The sequence below is a fragment of the Drosophila subpulchrella genome, unplaced genomic scaffold, assembly GCF_014743375.2.
Source record: "Drosophila subpulchrella strain 33 F10 #4 breed RU33 unplaced genomic scaffold, RU_Dsub_v1.1 Primary Assembly Seq105, whole genome shotgun sequence".
NCBI classification, from domain to species: domain Eukaryota; kingdom Metazoa; phylum Arthropoda; class Insecta; order Diptera; family Drosophilidae; genus Drosophila; species Drosophila subpulchrella.
In genome coordinates this window covers 241,322-260,888 of record NW_023665447.1, presented here as the reverse complement: position 1 = coordinate 260,888, position 19,567 = coordinate 241,322, and positions in this window count along the sequence as shown.

Below are 19,567 nucleotides of genomic sequence, written 5' to 3'. Positions count from 1 at the left end.
AAAGCCTTGTCAGATGCCGGATTTTCATTTAATATAAAGAAGTGCACATTCTTTAAGACAGGAATAGAGTATCTCGGGTTTTATATTAAATATGGCGACATTAAACCCAATCCTAGAAAAATAGAAGCTTTATCCGCATTAAATCAACCAACTATATAAACATATTTTAGACAGTTTGTTCCACGATTCTCTGAACAAATGAAACCATTGTATCAGCTAACTAGTAAGGTACATGGTGCTGACCAAAGATAATATAAACTACAAGATGAGTAACAGCCATACAACGGAATGTACGGCAACATTTTTGGTGTGGATTTTCGATGTGGATTTTCGATCTTGCTTGTGTGCGTTGTCCGTGTAAAGCTCTTATGTTGTGTTGGTGTACCATTTTGTGTGGTCTGCTGCAATAAGGGCTCAGTGTCGCATTTGACTAACGCGAGGTGTCAATAGCCTGTAGGCCAGAGGTCTAGTCGCTCAACCACGGGAATTGAAGGTTGGAGTTCAACTCCGACTGGGAACAACTTTTTTTTTTATGCTATGGTTCTATGGTGTTCATCAAAGATAATATAAGCTATTCTATGGTCTTTTGTGTTCATGGTGTTTTAAACAATCTCCATGGTATTCAGCATATGTTTCACTTGATTTTTTAAATCAAGTAACTGCAAAAGATGTGAAGCGATTATTTTAAAACAGCGAGAAATGTTAAATTCACTTTTCGAAATTCTTATTGCAGAAAAAAATTTCTGTAACGATTCGGACTTTGGAAAGTTAAGTGCTCCTTCAGATATATTTTTATACCCATTACTCGTAGAGTAAAAGGGTATACTAGATTCGTCGGAAAGTATGTAACAGGCAGAAGGAAGCGTTTCCGACCCCATAAAGTATATATATTCTTGATCAGGATCATTAGCCGAGTCGATCTAGCCATGTCCGTCTGTCCGTCTGTCCGTATGAACGCTGAGATCTCGGAAACTATAAGAGCTACAATACTGGGATTAGGTATGCAGATTCCTGCGCAGCGCAAGTTTGTTTCAGCAGAGTTCCACGCCCACTCTAACGCCCACAAACCGCCCAAAACTGTGGCTCCTACAGTTTTGATGCTAGAAGTATGTACATAGTATATGATACGAACTTACTGAAGCCAGTGACAGAATTAAATGAAGCGAAATTCAGTTTCATTAAATAAATTACATATATGTGTATATGTATATATATATATATATATGTATATATATACACATATATAGAGATATTAAAATTTGTTACAGATGAACGCGGAATTAAAGCATTCTTGTGTGAAAGCATTGACAAAGCACTGCTTCGTTGTGAGTGGGAGAAATGGTTGAGAGCATTTCAAATCTATGCTGAATCAGAGGAGATCACTGCGTGCAAGCAAAAGAGAACTAAATTACTCCATCTAGGTGGAACACAGCTGCAATCAGTAGCCTATTCACTACCCGATGCCGTAGTCGATTTCGACGAAGTTGAACAAAATGATGTAATCCAGGTATTGGTGGACAAGTTAACAGCGTTCTTTTCACCCAAGCAAAACTCGTCATTCGAAAGACATATTTTCAGGAGCTTGATTCCATCTGGCGACGAAAGTCGCAACAAATTAAGAGGTGCGACTTTGGATCACCGAAAGCTGATATCGAAGAGATTTTCCTCAAAGATAAGGTAATCGACGCATGGGCGTCGGGAGATTTAAAAAGGAAACTATTAGAAAAGGAACATTCACTGGATGAAATACTCGAAGCTTGTCAAGTTGACGAGGAAATAAGAAAAGAATCAGCGCTGATGACAAAAAATACAGAGGAGCCGGTAAATAGAGTCACGACAAGTAAACCGAAATAAAATAGGCGAAATTTCGAATGCGGGAGATGTGGACGTTCTGGCCACAAAGATGACTGTCCTACTTGTCCAGCTCGACAGTCGAAATGTAATCGGTGCGGTCGCCTTGGCCATTTTGGACGAAAATGTAGGACGAGTTGAAAAAGGCAACACTTCCAATCGAGATCTACTAACCAAGATGAAACGTGCTCCTACACTAAAAAGCCAAAAACGGAGGATTGTTTCAAAATTAATTGCGATGAGCAAGAAGAATGGATTAAATGCAAAATCGGGGAGCAGACATATCTCTGATCATTGGTTCGGGGTATTGCTATAATATCATCTGTCAAGACGACTGGTCCACTCTAAAAAGGAATAAAGCCACGGTGTTCAATGTCCGCCCCAACTCACAGAACCAGTTTAAAGGTTACGCTTCGGACCAAATTTTAAATGTAATTTGCATATTTGAGGCACCAATTTCTGTTGGTAAATACGCTGAAATGATTGCCTCCTTTTTCGTCATTGAGAGAGGAAAACAGTCATTGCTGGGACGGGAAACTGCAATTAAGTTGGTGTTACGGCTCGGTCTGCAGGTGAATCATATTGAGGAGGTATCACCTTTTCCAAAGTGGAAGGGGGACAGTGTCAAATTGGCAATAAATCAGGACATAAAACCAGTACAACAGCCCATGCGAAGGATACCAATCGCATTAGAAGAAAAAGTGCGCGAAAAGATTCAGGATGCTCTAAGGCGAGATATTATTGAACCTATAAATGGACCAAGTGTCTGGATTTCACCAATGTTTCTAGTTTTTAAAGAAAATGGAGACATTCGGTTATGCCTGGACATGCGCCGAGCGAATCAAGCCATTTTGAGGGAAAATCACCCTTTACCGACATTTGAAGCATTCATGACTCAACTCAGAGATGCTATATATTTCTCCAGGCTAGACCTCCAGAGAAAATTAACACCATCACATCTTTTCGACCTCCAAAGAACAAGGAGGAGATTCGGAGTTTTCTGGGCCTTGTAACATATGTAGGGAAATATATTCCAGAGTTAGCAAATAAAACAGACCCATTGCGACGACTACTCAGAAAGGATGAGAAGTTCATCTGGGGTGCTAAGGAACAGGATGCGTTTGATAAACTAAAATCCTGTCTGGCGAAAATTCCAAACTTGCAGTATTTCAATCCAAAGCACAAAACACAGTTAATTGCAGACGCCAGTCCGGTTGCATTAGGAGCTGTATTGCTACAATTTCATGGAGACGATGAACCGAAAATAATATCTTTTGCTAGTCGAAGCCTGACAGATGTCGAAAAGCGCTATTCGCAGAAAGAGAAGGAGAGCCTATCATTAGTGTGGGCAGTGGAAAAATTCTTCTACTATCTAGCTGGGTTTGAGTTCGAACTAATAACCGATCATAAGCCACTAGAGACCATATTTAAACCATCTTCGAAACCACCGGCGAGAATCTAAAGATGGATTCTCCGCCTCCAGCCTTCCAATTTCAGGACACTTGATGAATCAGAACAGATAGAATCGACTACTGAGACGACATCGGCACCCGGAGAAGGACTGAAGCTGAAGCTCATCAATAAGGGAAGGATGTGGGAGCCTGTACCTCCGATGATCTCTGAGAGCGAGAGAGCGGGTCATTGTGACTCTCAATAAGGCTATACTTTGACTCTCGTCTATTCTTGTTTTCTAGTCTACTTCTTTGAGCCGCAGTGAGCAGACCACCGCGCACAAATATATATAAAATCGATTTACAATTGTTTGTATTATTGGTACGGTTACCGGGTTAATACAGATGCCAAATTTGTCTGGGGCCCCAAAGAGAAAGAAGCGTTCAACGATTTAAAACCTCGCCTGGCTGAAATACCCAGACATTCATATTTTAATATAAATTTGCTGATGCAAGCCCTGTGGCAGCAGCAGCGACGTCAGCGCCGACGTCGATGTTAATTCCTTTCCATAACTCATTGCAATATTTAGTAAACTAAGTACAGTTGACGGACCATCATTGCAGGTTCGCGAATAAAGTGAAAAGTTATTGAACGAAGCCAGTAGTATCTTATATTGTGGTTGGACGTGACTTTTGGGTTAATACACTAACTTTGCCCTTTTAAGACTAAGACTACAAGCATCGGACACAAAAAAAATGTGACAAACTTAATAAACGAACAAATCGTGAAATAAAACGTTTTTATTCTTTGGTCCTTTTAGCTAAATTTAGTCACTGATAAACATGGATCAGTTTAAACTTTTGAAGGCAGCTAGAAGTCGTGCTAAGGCAAGCATTACGCGTTTACTAACGGCGTCTTAAGATCCACGTGCGGGATCAAAATGGGAGCTTGATGAAATACAAGTGTCATTGGAAGGGCTCAACATCGTATGGAAAGAATTCGAGTCCAAATGGCCCTTTTTGACGAAGAAGAAGGGTACGTCGATCCAGCCATCGACAACGAAAGGTAAGAGGACAAGTACTTACAAGCGAGCACATTATTTCGCAACCTCATACGCACCTGTGAAGAGTCTCAGGAGAATGAAAGAGAAGGCAACAACTTCTTACAATCTGTCAACCCTGATGAGGCGGCATTAATGGCATCAGGAGTGGGAATCGATTTTTGGAACAACATCAGCAGCTCAATGAGCTTTTGGCTGAGCAACAAGCAACGCTTTTAAGGGCAAGCTTGGCAGCAAATGTAATGCATAATGAACTGCCAAAAATCCATATCAAGCTGTTCACTGTCGACTACAAGGAGTGCCCAGCCTTTAAAAACATCTTCGAGAGTACGATCCATAGCAAGCAGCATTTGAAAGCAATACAAAAGTTTCACTACTTGAAAACGTACATCACTGGAGAAGCAGCTGACTTGATACGACATATGCCAATAACGGATGCAGCTTACGGACTGATTGGACTTGCCTAATTGATCGGTACAATAGACCACGTCACATTGTTAACACTCTGCCGGAGACATTTGTTTACTTACCTTGGACCTCCAGTGAAGTGTAACTCCAAGGAGCACAAGATCAACGCTTGCTCAAAGTTTGATGAATTGTCAATGGAACAGAGACGCACATTTGTTAAGGCAAGATCCCTGTGTTTTAACTGCCTTAAGCCTGGGCATGTGTCGCGAAAGTGAGAATCCAAGTTCACATGCAAGTTTTGCCATAATCGTCACCACTCTCTGCTACATGCAGATATTCTTAATTCGCAAGCCGCTGTCACCTCGAAACATTCACGAGATGATGAAAGGCACATCCCAAGCCAGGATGGAGTGGAAGATTTTTTTCAGCCAGTTTATAGCTAGTTGTCCTGCTTGTTGGATGTATGCCGTTGTTCTCCCGTCCGGTCCCGGCGATTTCTATGGTTTGAAAACATGAATGGACCATTTTATGTTGCGGTCTGTTAGGAGGCGATCTAATTTGATTCCCTCTCAGACTCTTCTTTCTGGAGGATGACCTGTTTGTTGGCTCCCCGGGAAGTGAGCGTCTAGGAGCAGTTCCAAGGACTCTTTACTGGAGTCTGACCATGATCCATTTGCTTTCTGAAGATAGCCCAAAGGCGCGGCTGTCTTAGAGAGTATTTTCCTGAGCCTTGGGGCATCAGTCGTTTTTTCTATGTCAGAGCAGAAGGTCTGCCACGCAGTTCGTTTCGCTCTTCTAATGGCCTTTTTGTAAGAGGCTAGTTCATACTTGTAGTTCTGCCATCCTCATTTCCCGCCTTTGCTCTGTTAAACAGGCATCTGCAGTTGGTTCTGAGGATTGATAGTTGTTGGGTCCACCAGAGGGTTTTTCCTTTCCCTTTGTTTCCCTGTGGGGCATGCAACTTTGAAGGTAGTGTTGAATGCTTTTTTGAATTTATTTACTGTTCTGTCCAGCTCCTGTGGGTTTGTGATGCTTTCTGACGGTTCCATAGGGAGGGTATTCGTCAGAACTTCTTTGTACCTATGCCAGTCGACTCGTCTGGGGTTAGCGAAGCTGACCGGCAAGGGCGAATCAAGAGACAATACGGTTTCTATGAATCTATGGTCCGAAAAGGAGTGCTCGTCAGAGACTGCCCAGTTTTTGACTGCGCCTACGAGTGAGTCTGATACCAAAGTTAGATCTATGATCGTTTGGCAAGTTTTAGTTATAAATGTAGGGACATTGCCCCTATTGCATAAGAAAAGGTTCGAACTTAGAATAAAATCAAAAAGAGACTCACCTCTGTCGTTGTTGCTTGGGCAACCCCACTGGGTGTGATGGGCGTTGGCGTCACAGCCTATTACCAACCCTTTCCTGAGCTTTTCGCATTCCTCTGCCAGTCCGCTGACCAGCGCATCTGGGGGGTTTTCCTTTTCAAAGGCCAAGTAGGCCGATAGTACCCTTATAGAGCCACTTTGCAGCTCCAGGCTTACTGCGGTGTTGTCTCCGTTACTGTAATTGCGGAGCAAATTCTAGTCCACCAACCTTGCCTCCTACTACCCAAGGTTCCTGTACTAGGACTAGGTCGGCTCCGTCTTCGGTCAGGCGAAGCAAAAGTGCAGCCGACGCTACTTTACTGTGATGTAGGTTGATTTGTAGAAGTCTTATTGACATCTACAGCTGCTACCTCCACCACAGTGACGTCTGCCTCTTCTGTGTCGCTGAGGTCCACGTCCTCGATAGCCGGTCCGAGCGCTCTCATCTCTCTGCTTAGCGACGACGTCAGTAGAGTAGCCGTCCTCCGGCCCACCAGGTGCCTCCAATTCCTAAGCGAGCACCTGTTCGGCTGGGTTGCCGGCAGAGCTGACAGCGGCGTTGGAGTCGCCCTTGTACAACTTGATGTGGATCGCACTAAACCCGAAGTTCAGCACCCCTCGAGCAGTCTCGATTGGAGCAACGGACTCCTTGTTCAGGACCAACACCGCCTGGTTGACATCCCCTTCATGCTCCTCCACCTTGACGACTTTCTAGTCCTTCGTGGGCAGGTGCGGGTTGCATTCCTGCAACATGTAGAGAATGTCCTCCGGCGCCTTGATCGCTGCTGGGAGCAAAATCCAAGCTCGGGGCCTACTGGGGACATCACACACAATCTAGTGCGACAATGTTCGCCCCTTCGTAAACCTCACCCAGCTTGCTCGTCGCCTGCTTGTATAAATCAGCCGACCGCTGACCATCGCAGGCCACCACCTTGGCGCTGCCCTGGTACCAGCCCGCGTCCATGCAGCAGGGCGATGTACCTGGCTTCTCTCGCATCATGCGTAGGCAAATAAGGGAAAGCTGCGACTCCACTGCATTCCACTTATTTCTGGGAATCCTGTCCTCTGGATTTCCCATGTCGATGAGACCGAGTAGGACTCGGTCCTTGGTGATCTCGGCGAAAAGGACCGATGGCTGGATCTTGGATGTCTTCGCCGATGGTCCGGGTAGATCGAGGGGTCGCTGCCTTTTCGCCTGAGCCCCTTCTTGGGTGGGCTTATCCTGCCCGTAGTTAGGAAGCACCTTCCTTGCCCATTCTACCTTCTTTAGCCATTAGGCGAAGGTGTGGCAACGTTTCTCCTAGTATGAGAGCTGGCTTTCTGCCACCCGTCATCCCCAGTTTGTGATGCGGCCCTTTCGGGACCGTGCTGGTGCGGATGTTGGAAACAGTGCTCAGCTTATCCGAGGGTTTTTTGAGAGTTGCCGTCTCTGAGTTTTGTTTTTCAATAACTTTCGATTCCGTAATAAATCCCACGAGTTGCGGAGAAGGGGAAAGGTCCGCCCGGGCAGAGATCCGCGATGCCCGGGTAAGACGATAGTTAGAACAGGGGGTCGCCATGTCCCTGAGAACACCGTTTGAGACTGGGCTAGTTTTTGATCCGGGCCCCCAGCCAGGCTGACTCTTGGCACGGTCCGTATTACACCGTAGTTCAGCCCGGTGTGAGATGTTGTTTTGGGAGGGGAGATGGGTAGGTGTTGTGTTGGGAGTGGGTTTGTGTAGAGCAACTATTTAGATACGGCTGAACAATTCGCATCGTCGGTATTGCTTCGTTGCAGGATACCCGCTGGCTGTCCTGCGACCCGCTCGGTTGCCCCAGCTAGGCGACTTTGGAACCATCTCACAAGTTCCTCAGCCGAGAGCATAATATTAGCTTTACCACAATTCGAAGGCCCAACAATTAGAGCCCTAATTGTGTTCGGTAAGAGAGCACTATGTCGTGGCGGTAGATTTTTCTCGTTTTTATCGTTAATATTTCAAACTACAAATTTTTATTTTTGGCTTATTAAACGCATCTTTCAATCTAATGTACCTCATTCAATGAGAAATCTTTGATGATTAAACATCAATAAAATGGGAAAACGTTTTTATAATCGCTTCAGTCGTAATTTTAATTGTAAACACGGCGGTGTTCTTTTCGATAAGCTCAATACATTACCAATTGAAGCTCATATTCCGGGATATAATTTTTGTGGACCGTGTACAAAGTTACAGAAACAGTTGGAACGCGGTGATCAAGAAATAAGCTCATTGGATGAAGCTTGCAAAGAGCATATTCTCAAAACAAGGCATTGAGTGAACGACATAGTGCAGACTCCATATTGATTGACAAGATAGCAGTCTTGGTGAAAAAGCTGGAACGTACTTTGTTACAAATTAAATGAAAGCCAAGAAAAAATTTGGGATGGGATTGAATAAAACGGAAAAGAAAGGGAGGAAAAATATAATGAAGAATAAAATTAAGAAATCAAACCTTTCCACTGATATTAATGTTGCTACTAAGACTTTAAAAAACAAAAACCATAAGACATTATGAGTGGAATTGAAGTTGCACACAAATCCATTCATCAATCAATGTTAAAATACCTCGTGTTATTAATGTACCCAAAATTGGAGGTTTTCTACTAATCGTGCCGATCTTGACAGCACTCAGCGCCCTTGGTAGTTTAGCAAGTGGTAGTGCAGCAATTGCAAAAACAATTTATAATGCGAGAATGGCTAAAGAAGACATGGAGGAGAAAAAACGTCACAACAGGAAAATTGAAAGTGTTGCTGTAGGAGAAGGATTCTATCTCAGGCCCTATAGAAAGGGTTATGCTTTTTTTCTTAAGCCCTATGGTAAGGGGAAAGGAATTAAGAAGCGAAAAAAAAACTTCTCTGCTACCCAATGGACCACTATAAAATTTCGACATTGTACATTTTGCTAAAAAATATATCCAACATTTTAGAGGAGTGTTTATGAGAGATCTACTCCCAGAAGCACCAAAAGGTCGGGAGTGTGGCATAGTAATCTTAGATAATTCATGATTAAGTGGTACACATTGAGTTGCATATATTAAAAATAATATACATTATTTCGATAGTTTTGGAAATCTTCAGCCAGCTAGAGAAGTTGTGAAATACTTGGGATATATAGTAGAATACAATACAATTACGATAGAGTTCTAGACTTTGATACATTCAACTGTGGACACCTGTGCCTCTCTTTTCTACTTTCTTTCGTAGAAGATGTGGAGTCAAAACCGGTATATTTAAATGGTTTATTTACATTTGGGGGGTTGAAAATCAATGTATGGGTACGTGTATGTTTGAACTCTGTATAGTATAAAAAGTGGACCTGCACGCGTTCAAATTCACAGTCTAAGTTTTACTTCACATCGAACGTCATCTAGAGGATAAGAATTTTTGATCATTCTTAACAAAAAACTATAACAGCTCATAACAGCTCAAAACAGCTCGTGACCAGCTTATAACAACTAGTAAACAACTAGTTAACAGCTACTAAACAGATAATAACCATCTAATAACAGCTATTAACCAGCTAAAACAAGTAGTAAGCAAGTACGAAACAAGTACTGAACAACTGCTATACAGGTAGTAAACATCAAAATACAGCTAAATACAACGTGGAACAACTGTACCAAGTCCAAAAACCTCAACAACCATCATGAATCAGGAAAACCAGATGAATATTGTAATTAAAGAGTTCAATAAATTTAATAAAAAGACACTGCTGTCGAAGACAAGGATGCCTGAAAATGTTAGATTCCCGATCCTCAAGGCGGAGCGCAAAACAACATAGATTGGAGAATCTATTACTCTCGAGTTGAAGGAGCACATCCTGTACATGCCGAAAAGGTACGCCTCTCTTCAGGATGATATCATCAATAAAATGGTTGATGAAAAATTTAATATTCGTAAAAGTATTGACAATTTGTATTTAGAAATAAGTCAATAATGATTAAAAAGATTGACATTTTAAGAATATAACAATAAAAACACCTTTTTAAATATAATGAAGAGAATGGTATATAAATATTACAGATGTAGGCGTTCCCTAAATAGTATTTGCTGAGTAACTGAGGAGTGACTACATGAATTTCGGAAATTTTAAACTACAATGAACATTTTGTCACAGTTAACCAAAGCTAGATTTGCTTTGAAGTGGAAATTCGATGATCTTAAACAAGTCAAAAATCATACGAATTTACAATTGGAGGAAACTTTTAGTCCCATTACTGAACCCTTACATAAACTTGTTAAGGAAAATAAAAAACAAAAGATTTATAATGTAAAAGATGGTATACAAGTAAAGCGTGAATTGAAGCAAATTAAAAAATACGACGATGCTGAAAGAGACTTGGACGATTTCTACTATACAACTAATGAGAAAGATCTGCAGTCTAATCGAAATATAACTCCACCAAGGTCTATCAATGAATGTGATTCCTAGAGCGAATTCTTTTTGCAGACGAATATAGAGGAAGATATTGAAGATGATAAAAAGGAGACGAAAAAGACTGAAGAAGAATGGACGACACATTTACCAATGTATACAGAAAAGGACGGTATGGGTGTGAATGCATAGCTAGAATATAATAACATTAGTCATAATTATGAGTTTAGTATCAGAAATTTGACCAGAGGAAACGTGTTGGATAAAGGTTATGGACCGAATAAAACTGCAAACAATTTATTAACATTGGGGCATAAAGAACTAACAATTAAAGATAATAAAATAACATTTTCTAGTGATCTGCCTCCTGGTCTATACTCTTTAATTCTTCTTAAAAAACCTGAAAACTATGATGATCAAGAATCGTATGAGAAAAACATTTTAGAAACGAATATACATAGAGTAGGCCTTATCATAATAACCGAATCAAGGGTACACGAGCATACAAATGTAGCCATATTATTAAGAAGATTTCAATCCTACAACGTCTACTCCACTTCGCTCAAAAACAGGTTTTGGTTACATGACGCTTCAGAAAACAAATCCAAACTATGTATATTGGAATGATGTAAATGAGTTAGTCGAACGATTGGAAATTTTGGAAGCATCAAAAGGAGCGGGTAACACCAGTCACAATAATGCAATTTTTTCAATATTAGAGAAGTTGCGTAGGGAAAGGATTATATTTTAATGGGTAGGAAGTGCAAATATTTTATAAAGTTATAAACATAATGTCTGTCGACAAGTTTGGACATTTATCAGTTGATAAGGAACGATCAGAAAATTTGAAAAGACGTGTTAAGTCTACTGAGGGGTTATTCATCGATGAGGACGGTAATCCAAATGCTGAAAATATGCGTATCAAAAACGAAATTACACATTTGACATCGATGTTCTAGCAACGAAACAATATTCTGATGAGAACCTCGGAAAGTTGGGAAAAGATTGAAGTATATTTATAACTCAAAATATTAATCGTCGACTTACAAAACTTTCAAGCTTAAGAAATAAAATTGAATTGTATAATAAGAGGGCAGACAGCGCTGACCTTATTTTTGCCAAAATTATGAAAAAGATTAAAGCCATATATATTTAAATATGAAACGAAACCGATATCATTACCGAATAAAACCACAATTGAAATAGAAGATGTCGCTTTTCAGCCTACTAGAAGAATATGATTAAGCAAGAAATCGTAAATGAGTTGGACGGACCATCTTGAAAAAACTTTCAACGAAGACGAGTAATTATAAAGGGGTATAAGATCTGTGGCAAGCAGATTTGGTTGAAATGGGAGCCTTTTAAAAATCTTATGATGGGTACCGATACTTTTTGACTGTTATAGACACAATTTCGAAATTTGCTTGCGGTGAGGCATTAAAATCAAAAATTGCAAATGATATTTCTCAAGCCATGGAGAGAATATTTAAATCGGGTCATGGAACACCAAAAATGGTGATGAATTCTTTAATTCCAAATTTAAGGCATTCATGAAAAGTTGTAGGATAAATCATTATTCAACATTTATCAAAGCATCTATAGGTGAACGTTTGAATATAACTCTTAAAGAATTATTGTGGCGCAACTTTCAATTGAAAATATAAGAGGATGGATATGTTTAAGCAATTAATTAAAAAATACACCAAACTATACAACTGAAATCTTCAAAATTAGAAAGGTGAAGAAAACATACCTTAAAACATACTTACTTGAAGATTTAGATGGTAGACCGATTCAGGACGGATTCTACAAAGAAGAACTCAAAAAAACACGATTCCCCCACACATACCTAGTTGAAAAAATTGTAAGGCGAAAAGGAAATAGAGTTTTTTTAAGTGGCTGGGGTTCTTAAAGACTAGCTGGATAAATAAGGAACACATTTTGTAGTATAACAAATGATTTATTTAATTTATTTAACCTTATTTTAAAATAATATTAATATTTAAAATTAAAAATAATAAATATACTTCTAACAAGCTCAAAATAGTTTTCATTTTTATTTTCCAAGGTCTCGATCCTAATAAAACATCTTCAAATCAACATATTTAGAAAATAGTTATTTTGCAATATATTCCATTTGAAATTTGATTCTCCATCGTTCACATAATTATTTTTTATCCTCTCACCCAAGCAAAATGAATTTGATTCTAGCCATTCAACAATTCTAAAATATCTTTTTCGATTAATCTCTGATGTTTTATTGATGTCGTACCATGGTCTTTACTACTTATTTCCAAAAATTGTGTTTCGTTAATACTAAGTTTTCTTTTGTTATCTTTGCCACAAAGAATTTTTTAATTAACTTTTATTGTAGTAATTTTGTGTGCTCTTGATCTAAACATCGTTATATTACCACATAGTGAGGCCCCAGATAACAAAACGTTTTTATAGTGTTCAATTGTAAGATTTCGTGAACTCACTCCCTTTGCTTCATTATGTGAAGATTCAACTTGATCTATTCTATAACAATAAAGCTTTGAGCACAGACCTACAAATTCTGTCATGAGTTTACCGTTAGGCTCATCCTTAAAAAACCCTAAGCTTTTTTTGTTAACTCTTTTAAAGTTATATAGATAAATTATTTCATCTGAATAGTCCGATGTATCAAATTTAGCTTCAAGATCATTACGAATGTCTTTATAAAAATCCTCAGTTTTTATTGTAATGAATTAGTATCCATATAATTTAAGAGTAACTTTTCCTGAAACTTTGGCTTCATACATTGGTAGTGAAAATCATACATTTTCCATTTCGATAAGTCTAGTACTGCAAACCCTAAATACATTGGCTTATTAAATAAAACGGACAATCTTATCATTTGAAATGCATATAAATTATCATTTATTTTAGATGCACTATGCAAATTGGATTTTGAAATTAAAGTTTTGCCACAATGTGCTTTTTGTCCATTCTTGGTGCTATCCGGAGCTTCCCATGTAGTAACAAGCTCAATATCGACCCAGCGCTGGGGATCTTTCATTGATTTTCCGTAAACAGAATTATTCATTAATTTAAAGTATTTAGATCAATGTTATTCTTTAACCAAGGCTTGTAAGAACTGCACACCTATATATATCTTTTTCAGTACTAATCCATTCTGTATACATTTTTGTGAAGTTATTCCCTGTCAATTCTACAAGTACACGTGAAGAATTGCGAGTTTAAGTAAATATTTTGAATTTTATAAAAGGCCACGCAGAATTATTTCTGATAGAGGTAGTTGCTTTACTTCATTAGAGTTTAGTGAATTTTTAGCGGAACGTAATATTGGTCATATAAAAGTGGCAACATGTGCCCCCAAGCAAACGTACAGGTTGAGAGAGTAAATCGAGTGCTGACATCGATATAAGGAAAATTGTCTAATCCAATTAATAAAGCTGATTGGTATAAACCAGTGGTCGGCACACACATACCATCACAAGTTTGCCTTGCATTAGTGTGAGTGTAAAAACACGAAGTTGGCGCGCAGCGCTCTGAAGCCTGACGTTTCTCTGTTTTGCACTGAGAATCTTTGCCGCAGCAGCAAAAAAGCGCGCCGAAGCTGATAGAAAAAAGACCCGAAGACCCATGCCGAAGTCATACGAACATCTACGTTATACGTGAGCGAGCAGAGGATGGGCAGAACACTTCCCTATGCTCACTAGATAGGCCGCTGCCGACCACTGGTATAAACTTATAAATAAGGTTGAACACACGATCAACAATTCAGTCCATTCTAGTACATTAAAAACACCAATCATGATCCTCTTTGGAGTAGATCAGAAAGGTCCGAAAGTTGATGAATTACATGAGTATTTAGATGATAAATTAAATAAGGACAAAAAAATAGACTTAAAAGATATAAGGGATAAAGCAAATTTAAAGATTGTAGAGTCTCAGAAAAGAAATGAAATTATTAAAGCAGCTAAACAGAAAGCGCCATCGAAACTTAGCGTTGGAGATTTTGTGGCAATAAGAAATATAGACGTAACACCTGGCACTTGTAAAAGTTTGCGCCTAAATATAGAGGTCTATATAAAATAAATAGAGTTTTTGACAACGATAGGTATGAAGTAACAGATATAGATAACTGTCAATTAAGTTAGTTACCTTATAAAGGGATTTTAGAAGCTGCGAGGTTAAAACCATGGCTACAAATATTAAAGAAGACTGTAGCATTATGTACATCATTTTGATCGAGGTCGATCAATATGTCAGGTTGACCGAGTTGTAAACATATGTGAATATATACTAAATTGTATTAAGTGTGAACATTGTAAACATATGTGAATATATACTAAATAGTATTAAGTGTGAACATTGTAAGCATATGTGAATATATACTAAATAGTATTAAGTGTGAACATAATGTTATGCATTGTATTTTAGTGTGTACTTTCTATAATGTAACTTTATATTAAGCATCGATAAGATAACAGATATCGATTACATAGTGAACTCAATTGTCGAGATAAAATAGGCCACGTGTAATTGAAGAAGAAGAGAGAACACGCGGAACATTAAATGAGAATAAATAAAATCATTAAATTATAAAGCATCATTTACATTTTCCAAGTTTTTATTTTCATTTTGCCTATGAAAAGTATTTAGATAAATGTTATTCTTTAACCAAGGCTTTTGTAAGAACTGCACACCTATATATATCTTTTTCAGTACTAACCCATTCTGTATACATTGTTGCCAATTCCGATAATGTATTACATAATTTTTCTTATTTCCCAGGTCAGCAATTTGACAATTTGATGATCAAAATGGAAGATCATTATTAAGATCATGTAAACGGTTTGGATGTATTAAGTTCACTTCCAAAAAATAACGGTATTTGCTATCAATTGGAATGTTATGAAAATAAAAATTGTCTATGTCTGTGGTAGACATCAACTTAAAGTCTTTATATGGTAAAGGTTGTGACATTTCCCAACCATACAAGTCATTCGCATACACATACATTAAAAATGAAGACTCCTTCGAGGAATCATAATCTGACAAATATTTATTGTTTGCTTTCGTATATCTATGAGAACATTGAACTAAACCACCTCGAATGCTATTTTGAATAAATCTATACATATCTATATCTGTCAGCAATTCAAGTTGAAAATTTGTAGTTTTCAACATTGCCTCCCAAGATAGACCTGGTGTCGTTAAATACTGAGTTGGGTCAACTTAATAAATTTGTATAAAAATTTTTCGGAAGTTTTCAAAAATGTCAGTTAAAAGGAATACATCAGTTTTCAAACACAATTCTAAATAATCTTTAAGAGTGAAACATGAGAAATGCGACCAAACTTTAAGAGCTCGATCATAATATTCCTGAGAGCATTCCCTTTTCTTTAAATTACTAAAGAATGCTTCCCTTGGTGAGTGGAAAGTTTTCTCGAGTATACTAGCGGAATCTTAATATTCATAGGAAAATATACCCTTCTTACCCATTCGTCGAGATGATATGTCATTACTGAAAACTGACTTTACAGTGTTCAATTGATCATCAACTAAATTAGAGCTAGGGTATCAAGAGCTTGATCATAATATTTCTGAGAGCATTCCCTTTCCGTTAAGTTACTATAGAATGCTTCCCTTGGCGAGAGGAAAGTTTCCTCGAGTCTACTAGCGGAAACTGACTCTACAGTGTTCAATTGATCATCAACTAAATGAGAGGCTAGGGAATCTAAACTTGATGGCATAAATCTATATGTATTGAGAAAACGAATTTTTAAACTATTTCCTTTTAAACAATTTTTTTTTTGAGACAGAAATATAGTTTATCTGATTTATTGGTATTATGGTAATTTTAACGGGAATCTTTCCTAACTCTTGAATAAATTAATGAAAGTCTTATTGACCAGTCGACCTGTGAAATGACAATGATCTCCAACCCCATCAGTACCTAAACCTTTCTGACAAATAGAACAATTCAATGAATTATTAAATATTTGTTGGTCATCCAAAGTCATTCTAATAACAACTATTTTATGTAAGTACTCATCACTCAATTTAGTTAAATTTGTTATCAAAACTTTTATCTGAATTTAGTCCTGTTTCTAAAACAAATTTATCTAGTCTAGAATCAACAGCACACTTTATTTAATAAGCATATGATATTGGAACATGTTATTTAATATTAAATAATTTGGGGCTCAAAACAAGATTTTTTGGTACCAAAATGCATTCATAATTGGTGTTCACAACGAATGGAGCAGCTTCCCCAGCTATAAAGCAAGGAAGAACGCTATAGTCGAGTACCTCGACTATCAGATACCCGTTACCCAGCTTAAGGGACCAAAGGCAAAAGGAGATATGCAAGCAGCAAAGCGAGATTTAAATGCGCCACCTACCGGCGGAAGACAGATTTAAGCGTTATGGGCGTTAGAGTGGGCGTGGCAAATTTTTGTTTGGGTCAATCGATAGGTATTGACGAGACCAATACAGTTCAGTTAAAATTTTGTATCTAGCATGAAAATTATGGGCGCCACAGGTTTGGGCGGCTTGTGGGCGTTAGAGTGGGCGTGGCACATTCGCGTAACAAACTTGCGCTGCGCACAAGGCTACGGAATCTTAATCTGACATCCCAATTCTCTATCTTTGATAGTTTTCGAGATATCCACGTTCATACTTACGATTTTTTGAAGTTTGTGGGCGTAAAAGTGGGCCTGGCAAACTTTTTTTGGGTCAATCGATAGGTATTGATGAGAACAAAACATTTCAGTTAAAATTTTTATTCTAGCATCAAAACTGTAGGATCCACAGTTTTGGGCGGTTTGTGGGCGTAAGAGTGGGCGTGGCACTCTACTGAAACAAACTTGCGCTGCATAAGAAGCTCAGGAATCTGCACGCTAAATCTCAATAGCCTAGCAAAGATCCAAGATCTCAGCGTTCATCCGGACAGACGGACAGACGGACATGGCTAGATCGACTCGGCTAGTGATCCTGATCAAGAATACATATACTTTATGGGGTCGGAAACGCTCCCTTTTGCCTGTTACATACTTTCCGACGAATCTAGTATACCCTTTTACTCTACGAGTAACGGGTATAAAAATTATATCTTTGGTGTTTTTTAACATACATTAGCTTGGAAGTAACATTTTTAAATTAGTTTTGAATTTCGAATTAAATTTTATCAAAATCGGACGACTTTATCATATAGCTGCCATAGGACCGATCGGAAAATTGGTGGGAAAATAATATCAAACAAATTAAAGCTTCGGTATTTTTTAACATATAACCTACTTCGCTTGGAAATAACATTTTTTAAGCAGTTCTGAATTTTGAATTTAGTTTTAACAAAATCGGATGGCTATATCATATAGCTGCCATAGGAACGATCGAAAAATTGGTGGGAAATAATATGAAACAAATTATAGCTTCGGTGTTTTTTGACATATTATCTTATACTATTGGGAATATCATTTTTTGTATTTTTAAATTTAATAATTATAACTGCAAGGGTATACAAACTTCGGCATGCCGAAGCTAACTTCCTTTCTTGTTATCAATCAATTTATTAATTTATTTATTTACTTATCGCCAATGGATAAATCCTTATCCGGCTACATATGATTATCTTAAATCTATTATTGAATTAAAAATTAATTAAAAATTTTATTAATAATTAATTAATTGAAAATTATTTAAGAAATATTTCCTTTGCCTTAGCAGGTGAATCTAATGCTAGAAGGCAAAGAATTAAACAATCTAAGAGCCCTTAGTAGTGGCTCATTGCGAGCATAATTAGTCCTGACAGCACGGTCCAGGAATGGAACCATGGTAGGGAGATTCCTGGCAGGAACATTAAAATTGATGCATCCCAACAGGCGGACAATCAATATTTCCTACTAGCAGATCATTCAGAAAGAGAAGGGCAGCAGTTGCACGGCGATCCTTCAAGGAACAAGTGAGAAGCAGGGAACACTGACTATCATAGGGCGGAGCCGGTTCAGTAAAATGCAAGGATTGCTATGCATACTTCAAAAACTTTTTCTGCAACCTCTCAATCCTATTGATCTGGACACTTCGCAAGGGATTCCAAATAAAGGAAGCATATTCAACCCTAGAACGGGCAAAGGCAGAGTATACAGACAGAAGCCTTTGGTAATACAAAATTCAGGAGCTCATTAAACAGAATTGTGTCATCAACTAATACCCCCAGATCAACTATTTCATTCAAAACGTAGAGAGGGTGGTTATTGATATGATACGTGGATGGAATGGTTATAGAACGCTTCGCATAACGAACGATGTGGCATTTGTTAAGGTTTAAAGACAAACTATTCTTGGAACACCAACTACCGATACTATCTGGGTCAGATTGAAGCAATATCAAATCATTTACGGTATTGACAGTCCTACAGATCTTTAGGTTATCCGCATAAAGAAGGAAGCTAGAATAATGGATACAGGCACAAATGTCATTTAAAAAAATAATGAAAAGTAAAGGGCCCAGAGAGCTACCCTGAGGAAGTCCAGATGTCGCTTTATAAGGATGGGATAATGCACCACCTACTTCAACATGATAGCGTCGGTTATCCAAATACGATGCAATTAAGAAAAGAGGAGTGAAATCCAAGTATGGAAAGTTTAGCCTCAAGGGCAAAGTGACAAACCTTGTAAAAGGCTTTGGCAAAATCTGTGTAAATCGTGTCCATCTGTAAATGATCCTCAAATGCATGTATACAGTGATTGGTAAAAATAGTCAAGTTGGTCGTCGTAGATCGACCGGGCATGAAGCCATGCTGATTAGGTTGGATGTAAGACCTTATTAAGAAAGATAATTTTTTGAAAATTATTCTTTCGAACAATTTAGCTATGTTGCTGATTTTAGCAATTGGCCTATAGTAAGAAAAATCAAATTTACTTCCTCCTTTATGGACCGGCATGACTCTAGAAATTTTCCATCTAATTGGGAATCTTCCTTGAGACAAAGAAGAAGAGAACATAATTTGCAGGGGAAGGTAAGGACTAGCAATACAATTCTTAAGGAAGAATGAAGAAATTCTATCAGTCTATTCTTGGGGAATCATCAAAATAACTAATTGCTTTAGAAATG